This window comes from Macaca nemestrina, chromosome 3 (assembly GCF_043159975.1).
Source record: "Macaca nemestrina isolate mMacNem1 chromosome 3, mMacNem.hap1, whole genome shotgun sequence".
Taxonomy (NCBI): Eukaryota; Metazoa; Chordata; class Mammalia; order Primates; family Cercopithecidae; genus Macaca; species Macaca nemestrina.
Window position 1 is genome coordinate 191,195,361 of NC_092127.1, and position 13,607 is coordinate 191,208,967.

Sequence of the window (13,607 nt, forward strand, 5' to 3'; positions counted from 1 at the left end):
TCCTCTGTGCTTGGCGCACTGACTGACCTGCCCTTGGCTTACATAAGCTTCCAGCCACCCATGTCGGGCAGCTCACGCCTGGGCCTTCCTGCATGGGCCTTCTGAGGGCCCACTAGGCTGCCCCAGTACACTGCATCCCCCCCACCCCCAACAGCCCACACGGCGCCTAGCAGGTGTCCACCTGGTTGCCGAATGCTGGGTGTTTGGTCCTATCGTTCCTATTGTTGGTTCTCAGTATTGATTAGCACCCACTGCCCTTTTCTTCTCAGGAACACAGTGTTTTCAGGGTTCAGGGTCTCACCTCAGATGTGTCAGGGCCTCCTAGGCTCCCCCAGCAGCCACTCCCATCCTCAGGTGTTACTTCCTGGAGAGCAGCTGACCAGCATCACGGCGGGCCTAGGGCTGGGTGTGCCTGGGCGTTTGTTTCTGGAGCAGACGCCTCAGAACCGGGTCTCAGGCTCCGGCGTGCAGCCCAGCCCCAGAGCCCGTGTTCCCGGCGGAGTGACCCTGGCCCTCAGGCCGAGTCCAGCATGACCTCAGCCTCAGAATGACCTGGAGCCTCAGTGCAGCAACTGGCACTTCAAGTGAAGCTCTGAGTGTCCCACAGCCTGGTGGCAGGGCCTGGAGTCTCCTTCCTGGGCCCAGAGGGAAGGACCCCACACCTTTTGCAGACAGGGTCCCCCAAGCCCCAAGGGTCACTCCCCTGACCCAGGAGGTTCCTTTGCTCACACAACTTATGTTCCCGCTGTTACATGCCTGCTCCTCTGAGCACACCCGTGTTCCTGAGTGCCTTTGCCATGGGCAGCATAGCCTCCTGGGCTGGGCACACGTGTGGCCGCCGCATGCACAGACCCCCAAACCCCTGGCTGGAAGGAGGCTCTCTCTGGTCAGACCTAGCTTCCAGTGGCATCGCTCTCCCCAGCACACCCCTGGCCCCACAGGATGAGGAGCACATGCCCCCTCCACTTCCATACCTGGAGCTGCTGCCCCTCCTGCTGTGGATGGCTAGGACCAGAACCAGTCTGCTCTTGCTGCCCCGCGGGGTCAGGGCTTTGTTCTGGGCCTGCAGGGCCCTCTAGGTGACGCCCCTGTCCCTGTGGAGGACGTTCCTACCCTGCACTCTTCGCCTCACTGAGGAGATCCCTGGAGTCCCAGCTCTGTCAAGAGTGTGCAGGGGCTGCTAAGGACCAGGGCGAGCCCACAGCCCCTCTCTCTCCGCAGTGGCCAGGTGGTGCTCTGGCCGCAGGCCGCTGGGAGCATGGCACCCTCCTTTCCATCTCACTGAAGGTGGCCCTGGCCCCCCACACCCAGAGCCACCTGCAGCACCAGGGAAGGGGAGAGGTGCCGAGACTGCCCTCAGTGGGGTTGGGGGGCACACAGGCAGCCTCCATTTGGGAGGAGGGAGGGGCCTCCTTGGAGAGCCAGGGGGTGCCCAGCACCAGGAGCAGAACCAACCGCTTCTATGGGAAGGGGCTGCTGAGACAGGAGCAGGAGATGGCAAGGGAGGGGCTCCTCCTGGGCAGAAAGGCTCCTCCCTGCGGCTGTCGATCCCGTGGTGTGCTCCTCGGTCCTGTAAAGTGCTGGTGCCCACTCCCTTTCTAAGTTTTCTCCTGGACACAGCTGCTGACGCCTTCACTGCTCTAGAGCATCCTTAATCTCAGACCCAGGGCCTTGGACCCAGCTCGGGGGTGCTGCCCAGGGCATGGACAACCGGCTCCTGTACGACACCAGGCCCCCAATTCTTCCAGGCCAGCCCAACCCCACTGGTTCCCACCTTCCTGGGCAGCAAGAGGCTGTTCCGTAGTTCCATGGCCTCACCATGACCACAGGCTTCCTGGGCTGGCGGCTCACAGGAGGGCTGGAGGAATGTGGGGTGGGGAGGTGTATTGATCTAAGAACCAAAACCCTGCTGCCTGGCATCAGAAACTTAGAGGCCTGGAGGGCAGAAGGCCAAAATCCCATGCTCCCTCTGGAGGCTCTGGGGGAGGGCCTTTCCCTGCCCCTTCCTGCGTCTGGCTGCCCTGCAACCCCTGGTGTTTCTTGGCTTGTGGCCTCACCACTTGCGACTTCCTCCTCTTTCATATGCCCGCCCCCATCCGGGTGTCTGTCCTTTCTGTCTCTTACAAGGACACTCTCACTGGACTTGAGGCCCCTCAAATCCAGGATGGCCTCGTCCCCATCCTTACCATAATCACATTGACAAAGACCTATTTCCAAACGAGATCACATTTGAAGCTCCAGGCAACATGAGTTTGAGGGGGACAGTATTCAGCCGCTACAGAGGGCAGACACACACACAGGAGATGAGAAACGGGGGTGGGCAGGGGCTCGGTGAGGCCCAGGCGTGCCGGCTGAGGTCACAACTAGGCAGGATTCCAGGACACCCAGTGCCTGGAAGTAACCGCCACCCAGGCCCCTCTGCCAGCTGCCCATGGAGCTGAAGTGGCCTGCCAGGGAGTGGCCCTGCTGGGGCTGTGGCCGCATGCAGGCAGCCTTGGCCAGGCCCAGGAGTGACTGCAGGTCGTGGACCAGGCACTGGGCAGGAGGGTCAGCTGCAGGGTGACTGTTTCTCCCCACCTCTGCCACACAGCATCCTGCCCACCCCTCCCTGCCCCAAGCTGGAGGCTTCCTGGAAGGCAGAATGCCAGGGGCTGGGCTGGGTTTGGAGCCAGAGGTGGGGCCACAGCCCCCTCTCCTCTCAAGGAAGATGGGAGCTTCCCCATCCCCTGCTCCCCCCTTCTCAGCTGCTGGCCCCCATTCTCCGTGGGGGCTTCCCACTCCTCCAGGCACCCCCCGGCGAGGGGTCTCTTCTCCCTCTGGGGTCCTCGTTTGCCTCGTGGGCCAGGGGGCCGCGCACACGCCTCCTGGGGTTCCTGGGCCAGTCCCTGGCCCAGGGAGGCTGCAGCCTGCCTAGGAGCCGCCGGGACCCCCGCCCTGATCCCCACCTCCCTCGCAGTACGGCATCAAGAAGAAGGAGGAGCGCGAGGCCGAGGCGCAGGCCGCCATGGAGGCCAACTCCGAGGGGAGCCTGACGCGGCCCAAGAAAGCCATCCCGCCGGGTTGTGGGGACGAGGTCGAGGAGGAGGACGAGAGCATCCTGGACACCGTCATCAAGTACCTGCCCGGGCCGCTGCAGGACATGCTCAAGAAGTAGCCCGGCGCGGGACAGCGGCCCCGCGGAGCCCCGCCCCTCCCCCCTGCAGACCCTCCGCGGAGGCCCCCAAGGGACGAGCAGAGTGCAGCCCCTACGCCGATATAAGCCATAGCCCCAGGCCCGCCCTGCCTGCGCCCGCCGCCTCTCTCACCCGAGGGGCGTGCGCCCCCAGGACCCCCCAGTCCGCCCGGTGCTCCTCCGCCCGCGGGTGGCTGGAGCCCCATCGCCTGGGACGCCCCTTCCTCTTGCCGTTTACCGCCCACCCAGCAGCGCCCGAGGCCAGGGCCGCCGGAAGGGCAGCCCCGCGACCACCCCTGTGCACTCGTTAGCGGCGGTGGGCGCCTGTCGGGCCCGCACTCAGGAGCACAGCCATAGCAGATGGGGGGGTGCGGGCGGGGCTGGGGCGGCGGGGCCTGGGCCCCCCTCCCGCGCGCGGATTCCGGGGTTCGGATCGCGCCGCCGTGAGTGTTCGCGCCCGCACGTGGCCGCTCTCCGCCCCCCAGGCTGCCCCCCTCGCGCCCCTGTCCGTCAGTCTCTGTCCCCATCCTTTCCTCTCCTCTCTGGAAGGTTTTGCTTCTTACGAACGCCACGGCCGTGTTCACTACTAAACTAAAGGAAACAAAGCAATAGGTTTGGGGGACGCTAAGCCCCCCACCCCCGTCACCCCGCTCTTCCCGAGTCCTCGCCCCTCGCCCCCCACCCAGCCTCCTGGCCTCTCCGCCGACGCGGCTGCTGCTTCTCCCTGGGGAGGACCCCTGCCCTCGCCCATTGAACTCTGCACCCTCCACAGGAGCCGCAGAGGCCCGAGGCACCCAGGGGGTCTCCGGACGCTGGAGACCCTGCGACCCTGCCCAGCACCTCCTCCGTGGGCAGCTCCTCGGGTGGGGCCTGTGGGGTTCCCTGCGCGCAGCGGGCGCGAGTGTGGCCGAATCCACCTGGTGGCCCTGCGGGGCGGCCTCCGAGTCCCTGTTTCTCCTCCATTCATGTTTAATTTGCATCACAATTTGTTGAATCTCAGGTAAATGAGGTCTTTGCATTTAATGAGTTTTACCTTGACAGGCGTCGCCTCGCCCCCCAGGCCCTTTCCGTCCACATCACAAATGCATCAAGTCCACACGTGTTTCGGGCCAGGGTTGGCTTGGCATTGACCTTCATGACCTTACATAGCTTTAGAGAAGCCATAACGTTAGACTGCAATACTAACGACCTACGCCCCTCCCGGCAGAGACCACCGCGCCCCTCTGCGCCCCAGCGACGCGGCCCACGGGGACGCCGCTGTCCGTCCTGCTCGCCCTGTGCCCTCTCGCTGACTTCTCCCGGGTCGTGTCTTAAAAAAACTCCTGTTTTCACACCTTTCAAAGCCAGCTCTGAGCAGACAGGGCGTCCTCTCTTAGAACCTGCGCACCCCGTTCCCAGCGCATGGCGCCCGGGGCCGCGAGCTTAGCTTAGACCGTGGTGTCCTCTGTCCGTTTGTCCTGCGCCTGCGCCTCCTCCTGCATGTCGGGGCCCCTGCGTGTGTTCTCTCCGGATGGAATCACAGCCAATAAACACCAGTGATTTCATACCGTGTGGCCATTCCTTCCAGAGGTCCATTCCGCCAGCCGGTGGGAGGACCGGGCCTTCCCCCATCCATGTTCTTTCCACGGGCAGCTGCAGGGCATCCCACCATTCTCACCCTGCTCCGTCCACTCAGACTCATTTTCCCCAGGCCGTCCAGCCACAGCAACCTCCATCTAAACCGCAGACCTGCGCCTTCAGGGACCCGACCCCAGGTTGGGTCTTCCACGGAACCTCAAAGCCTCTGCCCTCTGCTCTCCCTCCCACCTAGATCCCCGACCACGGGCCTGTGCCTCTCCTCAGTTCCACCGGCCCGGGGCCCCAGGTCACCCTGTGCTGCCCTTGCCTCTGCCCAACCAGGAATTCCTGCCCCGACAAGCATCCCCGTGGGACTGTCCCTCCTCCTGAGTCCCAGACTGGGATCCCTGAAGGGAAATGTCTGCCAACTTGGGTTAAGGCCAGAGGAGGTTCCTCACCCCAGCCCAGAGAACAGCCCCTCTGCCTGGTTGCTGGGGGTCCCGCCCACACTCAATCCGCTGGATGCTCAGCCCACCCCTAGCTGCTGCCCACCACTTGCTTCCCCAGAACGTCCTTGTTTGACCTCCATGTTTGGAAGCTGTTAAAAGATGATTCCAGCCGGGCGCGGTGGCTCAAGCCTGTAATCCCAGCACTTTGGGAGGCTGAGACGGGCGGATCACAAGGTCAGGAGATGGAGACCATCCTGGCTAACACGGTGAAACCCCGTCTCTACTAAAAAATACAAAAAACTAGCCGGGCGAGGTGGCCGGCGCCTGTGATCCCAGCTACTCTGGAGGCTGAGGCAGGAGAATGGTGTAAACCCGGGAGGCGGAGCTTGCAGTGAGCTGAGATCCGGCCACTGCACTCCAGCCTGGGCGACAGAGCCAGACTCGGTCTCAAAAAAAAAAAAAAAAAAAAAAAAAAGATGATTCCGGCCAGGTGCGGTGACTCTGGCCAGGTGCGGTGGCTCAGGACAGGCACGCTGGCTCACGCGTGTAATCCCAGCACTTTGGGAGGCCAAGGTGGGCAGATCACGAGGTCAGGAGATGTAGACCATCCTGGCTAACATGGTGAAACCCCGTCTCTACTAAAAATACAAAAGAAAAAAGAAAAAAATAGCCGGGCATGGTGGCATGCAACTGTAGTCCCAGCTACTCGGGAGGCTGAGGCAGGAGAATCGCTTGAACCTGGGAGTCGGAGGTTGCAGTAAGCTGAGATTGCACCACTGCACTCCAGCCTGGGCGACAGAGCGAGACTCCATCTCAAAAAAAAAAAAAAAAAAAAAAAGCAAAGATGATTCCATGACATTTGTTAAAGCTTGGTGAGGAAGGCTTTGCTCAGGACCAGCGCCATAGGTACAGGGACCATGCAATAGGGCTTGCAATGGGTGTGTTGCCAAGGAGCAGAGTGGGCTCAGTGGACAGAAGATGACTGAGGAACATCAAGGGTTGGGGGATTCTGGCTAACCCCATCTAACTGGATTCTAGCTGGAGACAGGCAGGGCAATCAGACAGACCCGTCAGGCGGTGGAGGATGAGGACCCCAATTAAATCTCCAGGATGAGGGTTTGTTGCTAAACTGACCTAGCCAGATTCTTTGCTAAAACAGAATTTTACAAGGAAGTGGGCCAATGGGCCTACCAGAAGATTCAGGAAGTTAATTAAAGTTTGACCACACAAAAAATCTTTGTCAGGAGCCCTCTCTAGGGAGCAGCATGTCTGGGTCTCCTGTAATCTTCCTGACGCTTCTGGCTGGGAATGCCCCAGGGAACTGCCCAGTCCCAGGGCAGGAGGACCCCATGTGCCCTGCCCCCAGGCCGGGCCCTCCTGGATGCCAGGTGGGATCTGGGAGGGAATGTGCTCTCCTCCAAGCCCATGGAGGGGTGTATCCTGCTCTTCCTCCTGCTGCCTCTGGGGAAGTGTGGACCCCAGGCACCACCAAATTGCCCAGGGTGAACTCTCCCCTGCCGAGTAGGCAGCAGCTGGCCCCTCTTCCTCCCTGGAACTGAAACTCAGTGTCTTTGCACCCACCCCTGTGCCTGTGGCTGCTCCCCAGCAGGGCTGCTCTTAGAAGGCCACCTCAACATCCAGCCACTGCTCGGCCTCCATCCTCCCCCAGCCTCCCATTTCCCACCCATAACCTGGTCTGGACCCTCTTGCAAGCCTGAGCAGCAACTTGGACGTGCCAGGCAACGACCCAGGCAGCTTTCCCTCTGAGTCTTTTTTTTTTTTTTTTTTTGAGACGGAGTCTCGCTCTGTCGCCCAGGCTGGAGTGCAGTGGCGAGATCTCGGCTCACTACAAGCTCCACCTCCCAGGTTCACGCCATTCTCCTGCCTCAGCGTCCAGAGTAGCTGGGACTACAGGCGCCCACCACCATGCCCAGCTAATTTTTTTTTTGTATTTTTTTAGTAGAGACGGGGTTTCACCATGTTAGCCAGGATGGTCTGGATCTCCTGACCTCATGATCCGCCCACCTCGGCCTCCCAAAGTGCTGGGATTACAGGCATGAGCCACCACGCCCGGCTCCCTTGGAGTCTAGACCAGCCCTTCCTACAGCTGGGTCAGACCTGAGCTTCTCCTGGATCCAGCTCTCACCTCAGGTGATGGGGTCCGAGGCCTCCTGGGAAAGGCACTCCTCCCCAGATGTTTACTGTGCCCCTGTGATTTGTGGCGCTCTGTTCTAGGGGCTGGGAATACTAGTCCCTCCCTCCTGGAACTGGTTTTCCTAGTGATGGAAGGCAGATGATAAACATGTAAGTGGCGGTGTCTGCTCTGGAGGAAAATCGAGCAGGACAGGGAGCAGAGAGCAATGGTGAGGGTTACTATTTCATGAGTGGTCAGGGGGCCTCTCTGTCAGAGTGATGTGCACAGACCCGGAGGAAGGCGGGTGTCCCGTGGGAGAGCATTCTGGGCAAAGGAACGGGCATTCAAGAGCCAGGAGACAGCGCTGCCTGGGTGCCACCAACGTGGCCCTGACCCCAGGCACTGGCTGGGCACCACCCTGCCCCGGGAGTCTCCTCCTTCTGAATGTTTAACTGTATCTTGAACACAGCTGGGCTGGCTTTCAAGCTCCAGACACGGCCTCCTCCCCAGGCCAGGAAGCCATCTCTCCTCTGACCGCCTCCTCCCCCAGGGCCCCTCCTCTCCAGCGCCCTGCACTGGGGGCAGTAGCGGCTACTGAATCACAAGCCACCTGACTATGAGCTTTCAGGACAAATTCTAAGAGGCCTGGCAATTAAAGGCCATTTTCCTGGCACCGGAAGTCCGCAGCCAGTCCAGCCCTGCCGCCCACCGCCGGCCAGTGGGGCCACTGCGCCCAGGCGACCTGGAAGCGGCTCTGCTGCTGTTGCAGGCAGCTGCCCCTCAGGTGAAGCAGGGAATGGTGTGTGGGGAGGGGCACAAGCCAGGAAGGAGTCCTGGGAACAGCTTGAGGGACCCACACACCTGGCTGTGTGGATGGAAAGGGCCTCAGGGAAGGCGCCCAGGTGAGACTTCCGGGGACACGGCCCCCAGCACACCCGCCCCCTCCAGCACATCCACCCCACCCAGCACATCCACCCCGCAGGGGATCTGCCCCACCTCCCCGTCACACAGATCCGCCCCTCCAGAAAATCTGCCCCCCAGTAGATCCACCCACCAAGATCCACTCCCCTGGAGATCCGTCCCTCCAGCAGATCCGCCTCCCGCAGAAGATCCACCTCCTCATCAGATCCTCCCCCAAAGACCCACCCCCAGCACATCCAGAAGATCCCCCCCCGCAGCAGATCCGGCCCCCTCAGCAGATCTGCCCCTCCAGAAGGCCCGCCCCTCACGGCAGATCCGGCCTTCCCAGCAGATACGCCCCTAACCCCTCTCCCCGAGTAGATCCGCCCTTCCAGAATATCCACCTCCCCCGCAGATCGGGCCTCTCCCTCAGAACCGCCCCCAGCAGAACTGCCCCCAGCAAAGCCGCTCGGGCTGGGCCTCGGGGCCTGGGGAAGGGAGCCGTCACCATTCCTGGGAGGGACCGGGCCCGCCCCTGGCCAGCCTGAGCCAATCAGCGCATGCTAGGCGGGCTGTCATGATTGGCTCCCAGAGGCTCACGTGTGGAGGCCTGACCAATCAGAGCCCGAGAGACACCATTGCAAGACTGAGGAGAGCTGGAGGTGGGTCAGTCCGCAGCTCGCAGCGCGGCAGCACCTTCCCGCCTACCCAGGCCAGTACGCGCGGGTCTCGGGCCTGGAAGAAGCTTCTCCGGCCCCCTGCCCTCGCCTGTCCTCGCCCCGTCGCTTGCGTGCTTGTCTCGTCCTGCCCCCAGGCCCTGCCGGTCCCCACCCTTAGGCCGGCGTCCCTGCCCGGCCCTGCGCGGGTTGGCGCCAGCTCAGGAAGACGCCCTGAAGCCGAGGCCTCGGAAGCAGGTTTCTCCCGGACCTTCTGCCCCGCGTTCCCCCCTAGGCTGGCGGTAGGGACCAGATCCCCCCAGCAAGCCCATAACCGGCCTTCGCGCTCCCGGTGGCCCTGGCTGGGCCTGGGCGCCGCCGAGGCCTCAGCCTGGAACCCCGCTCCTGCCGTCGGGGACCTTTCTGCAGCTGCCCACACGCGACCCCAGGCAAGGGGTGGGGGCGCGGGACCCTCCACGACAGGGCGGCGGGGCGCTCTCCCTTCTTCGAAATCAGCGTAAACTGGACCCGCCCCACCTCCCAGACCTTGGGGGAGTCCCGGGAAAGGCTGTGGCCTGGGGGTCTGCAGGGCGTTGGCAGTAGAGGTGGGGAGAGACCCCAGCTCTTTCCTGCCCCAGCCCCCTCAGCCGTGCCTTCCTGCCCGTGAGCCGGGGACAGTGGAGGGGAGTCAGGGAGGCTCCTCCAGAAGGACTTTCTTATGACTCGTCCTATAAAGCCCCTCGGGCATAGCCATCCTCCCCAGGACCCACGTACTCTCCCGGACTGTGCTGGAAGCTCAGAGCCAGAATGACTTTTCCACTGAGGCTGGCTGGCCCAGTGGGCGGCAGGGACGGGGGCTGTGAAGAGAAAACTCACCCGCCAGGGTCAGGAGCTGGTTGCCCACTGAGTAAAGCAGAGGGGTCCCTGCCGCTTGCCTCAGGATCAAAGCCAGTTGGTGAGGCACTGCCTTGCAGTTGTAGGAGAGGAATAACGGCCCCTGTGGGTGCTTGGTTGGAACGATTAAAGGAGAATAGCAGTTTAGCACGATTATTTCACACAGTTCAAACCAGCTTATGTGGCGTCTTCAACAAAAAGTAATTGTTGAGAGAAGTGACAAGATGAAGGAGGACTCTGAGTCCGAGTCTCCCTCCTCGAGTCCCTGTGTGAGCAGAGGTAAATAATCGAAACTCACCAACCAGGAGAAATTCACCTAGGACTGGGGCAGAAGGTATACACCATGAGCCTGGAAATGATTAAAAAAACAATGAACGGCCGGGCGCGGTGGCTCAAGCCTGTAATCCCAGCACTTTGGGAGGCCGAGACGGGCGGATCACGAGGTCAGGAGATCGAGACCATCCTGGCTGACACAGTGAAACCCCGTCTCTACTAAAAATACAAAAACTTAGCCGGGCGAGGTGGCGGGCGCCTGTAGTCCCAGCTACTCGGGAGGCTGAGGCAGGAGAATGGCGTGAACCCGGGAGGCGGAGCTTGCAGTGAGCCGAGATCTCGCCACTGCACTCCAGCCTGGGCGACAGCGTGAGACTCCGTCTCAAAAAAAAAAAAAAAAAAAAAAACAATGAACACAGGCTGGGCGTGGTGGCTTACACCTGTAGTCCCAGCACTTTGGGAGACTGAGGCGGGCAAATCACTTGAGGTCAAAAGTTCGAGACCAGCCCTACCAACATGGAGAAACCCCGTCTCCACTAAAAATACAAAATTAGCCAGGCATGGTGGTACATGCCTGTAATCCCAGCTCCTGGGGAAGCTGAGGCAGGAGAATCACTTGAACCTGAGAGACGGAGGTTGGGGTGAGCTAAGATCACACAATTGCAATCCAGCCAGGACAGCAAGAGTGAAACTCCGTCTCAAAAAAAAAAAAAAAAAACCACAACAGTGAGCCAAAGGGACACAGCAGCAAGGGGTCCCAGTGGCCGAGGCTGGAATGACTTGAATAGCACAATAGAGTAGCGTTGGATTATAATGCACAGTGCTAAAGAAATATCGATGATTCTTTGCTGATGTAATAAGTGACTGAATGAGCCGGGCAAAGTGGGACCTGTAGTTCAGCTACTCAGAGGCTGAAGTGGGAGCATCAGTTGAGCTCGGGAGTCGAGGCCAGCCTGGGCAACATAGCAATATCCCATTTCAAAAAACAAAGGACTGAATAAATAAGTAGATGGGAGAGAGGAGACAATTGACCATGCAAGAGGAATCCAAATATTTTTTCTTTGAGACAGGATTTTACTCTGTCATTCAGAAGGCTGGAGTGCAATGGCACACTGTTGCCTTACTGCAGCCTGGACCTCCTGGACTCAGGCAGTTGTCCCACCTCAGCGTCCCAAGTAGCTGGAACCACAAGCATGCACATCCAGCTGAGTCTGAATAGTGTATGCAGATATGCCCTCACAGAGGTGACCTGAACTTCCTGAGTTGTGAGGGAGCCTCACCTGGGACCTCCTTTTAGGTAGCAGGGAAAAGGAGGAGGGTGAGCCACATGTGGGCACCTCCTTCCAGAGAGCATGTGCCTCAGCCTCCAGAGTAGCTGGGATTATAGACATGCACCACCAGCCTGACTAATTTTTGTATTTTTAGTCAAGACAGGGTCTCACTGTGTTGCCCAGGCTGCTTGAACTCCTGGGTTCAGGTGATCTTCCCACTTTAGCCTCCCAAAGTACTGGGATTACAGGTGAGATATAAAACTTCCTTATTCACAGACTACATGATTGTCTATATAGAGAACACTCATCTAAAGCAACAGCAGTGATTGCAGCAAAGACCCTTGTAGAGCCAGTAAGTGAGTTTGGCATGTTCACCAGTAACACATACAAATTAATCTTAGTGCTGCGTGCAGTGGCTCATGCCTGTAATTCCAGCACTTTGGGAGGCTGAGGCTGAGGCTGGTGGATGGCCTAAGGTCAGGAGTTCGAGACCAGCCTGACCAACATGGTGAAACCCCCTGTCTAAAAATAGAAACACTAGTCGGGCATGGTGGCATGCACCTGTAATCCCAGCTACTGAGGAGGCTGAGGCAGGAGAATCGCTTGAACCCAGGAAGCAGAGGTTGCAGTGAGCCAAGATCACACCATTGCGCTCCAGCCTGAGCACCAAGAGTGGAACTCTGTCTCAAAAAAAAAAAAACAAAAAAAAAAGTCCCGGTGTGGTGGCTCACGCCTGTAATCCCAACACTTTGAGAGGCCAAGACAGGTGGATCACAAGGTTAGGAGTTGGAGACCAGCCTGACTAACATGGTGAAACCCCATCTCTACTAAAAATACAAAAATTAGCCGGGTGTGGTGGCATGCGCCTGTAATCCCAGCTACTCAGGAGGCTGAGATGGGAGAATTGCTTGAACTTGGGAGGCAGAGGTTGCAGTGAGCTGAGATCATGCCACACTTGAACCTGAGAAGCAGAGGCTGCAGTGAGCTGAGATTGCATCACTTCTCTCCAGCCTAGGCAACAGAGCCAGACTGTGTCTAAAAAAAAAAATCTTATTACTATAGACAAGCAATAAGACGTTGGAAACAAGTTAAAAACACAGTAGCTCCTGAGAGAGAGAGAGGTATAAATTTAACGAGACAAAACAGGGTCTGTATGCTAAAAAACTACAAAATGCCAATTAAAGAAGACCTACATATGTGGAGAGACGGCACATGGCACGCTCATGGACTGGAAGACTGAACATAGTCAAGATGCCAATCTCAGAAGGATCTGTGAAGTTAACAAAATTCCAAAACATTTCAGTAGGACTTCTTTTTAGATTTAGAGAAGATGATTTTAAAATGTATACGGAATGGTGAAGGAGCTAGCTAAAACAGTAAAAAGGATAGATAAAACAATGTTTTAAAAAAGAGCAAAAAAGTTAGATGAATCACATTACAAAGTTTCAACACATGCTTTAAAGCCACAAAAATCAAGACTGTGGTATTGGCAAAGAAGAGACAGATGGGTCACTAGAAGCAGACCCACATAAATATGGCCATTTGATCTTTGACAGCAGTGCAAACAAAAGCAACCCTGTGGAGAAAGGATCATCAGTTCAACAGATAGCAATAGGGCAGTTGGTCATCCATATGGAAAAATTGGATCCTTGACCTAAACCTTACATTGTACCTAATTAACTCAAAATGAATCATATATAAATGAAAAACAAAACTATAAAATGTTTGGAAGAAAACAAAAATACCTTTGTACCTGACATTTGATAGAGTTCTTAGACATGATACCAAAGGCATAATCTACAGAAGAATCCATAAAAGAAAAATTTGTAAATTGGACTTTATCAAAATTAAAAGTTTATTTTTTTGAGACAGAGTCATGCTCTTTTGTCCAGGTTGGAGTGTGGTGGTACAGTCATAGCTCACTGCAGCCTTGACCTCTTGGGCTCGAGCCATCCTGCTTCCTCAGCCTCCTGAGTAGCTGGGACTAGAGATGCGTGCCACCGCGCCTGGCTAATTTTAAATTTTTTTTCCTGAGTCTGGGTTTTGTTGTGTTGTCCAGGCTGTGTTGCCCAGGCTCAAATTCCTGGCTTTAAGTGATCCTCCCACCTTTGGCCCCAAAGTAGTAGATATTACAGGCATGAGCCACCGTGCCTGACCTAAAAACGTTTGATCTACCAAAGACAATGCGAAAAGAATGAAAAGATGAGGAGAAAATACTCACAAATCATCTGTCCAACTAAGGACCTGTATTTAGAATACACAGAGAGCCCTTAAAACTTAACAGTAAGAAAATAGTCCAAC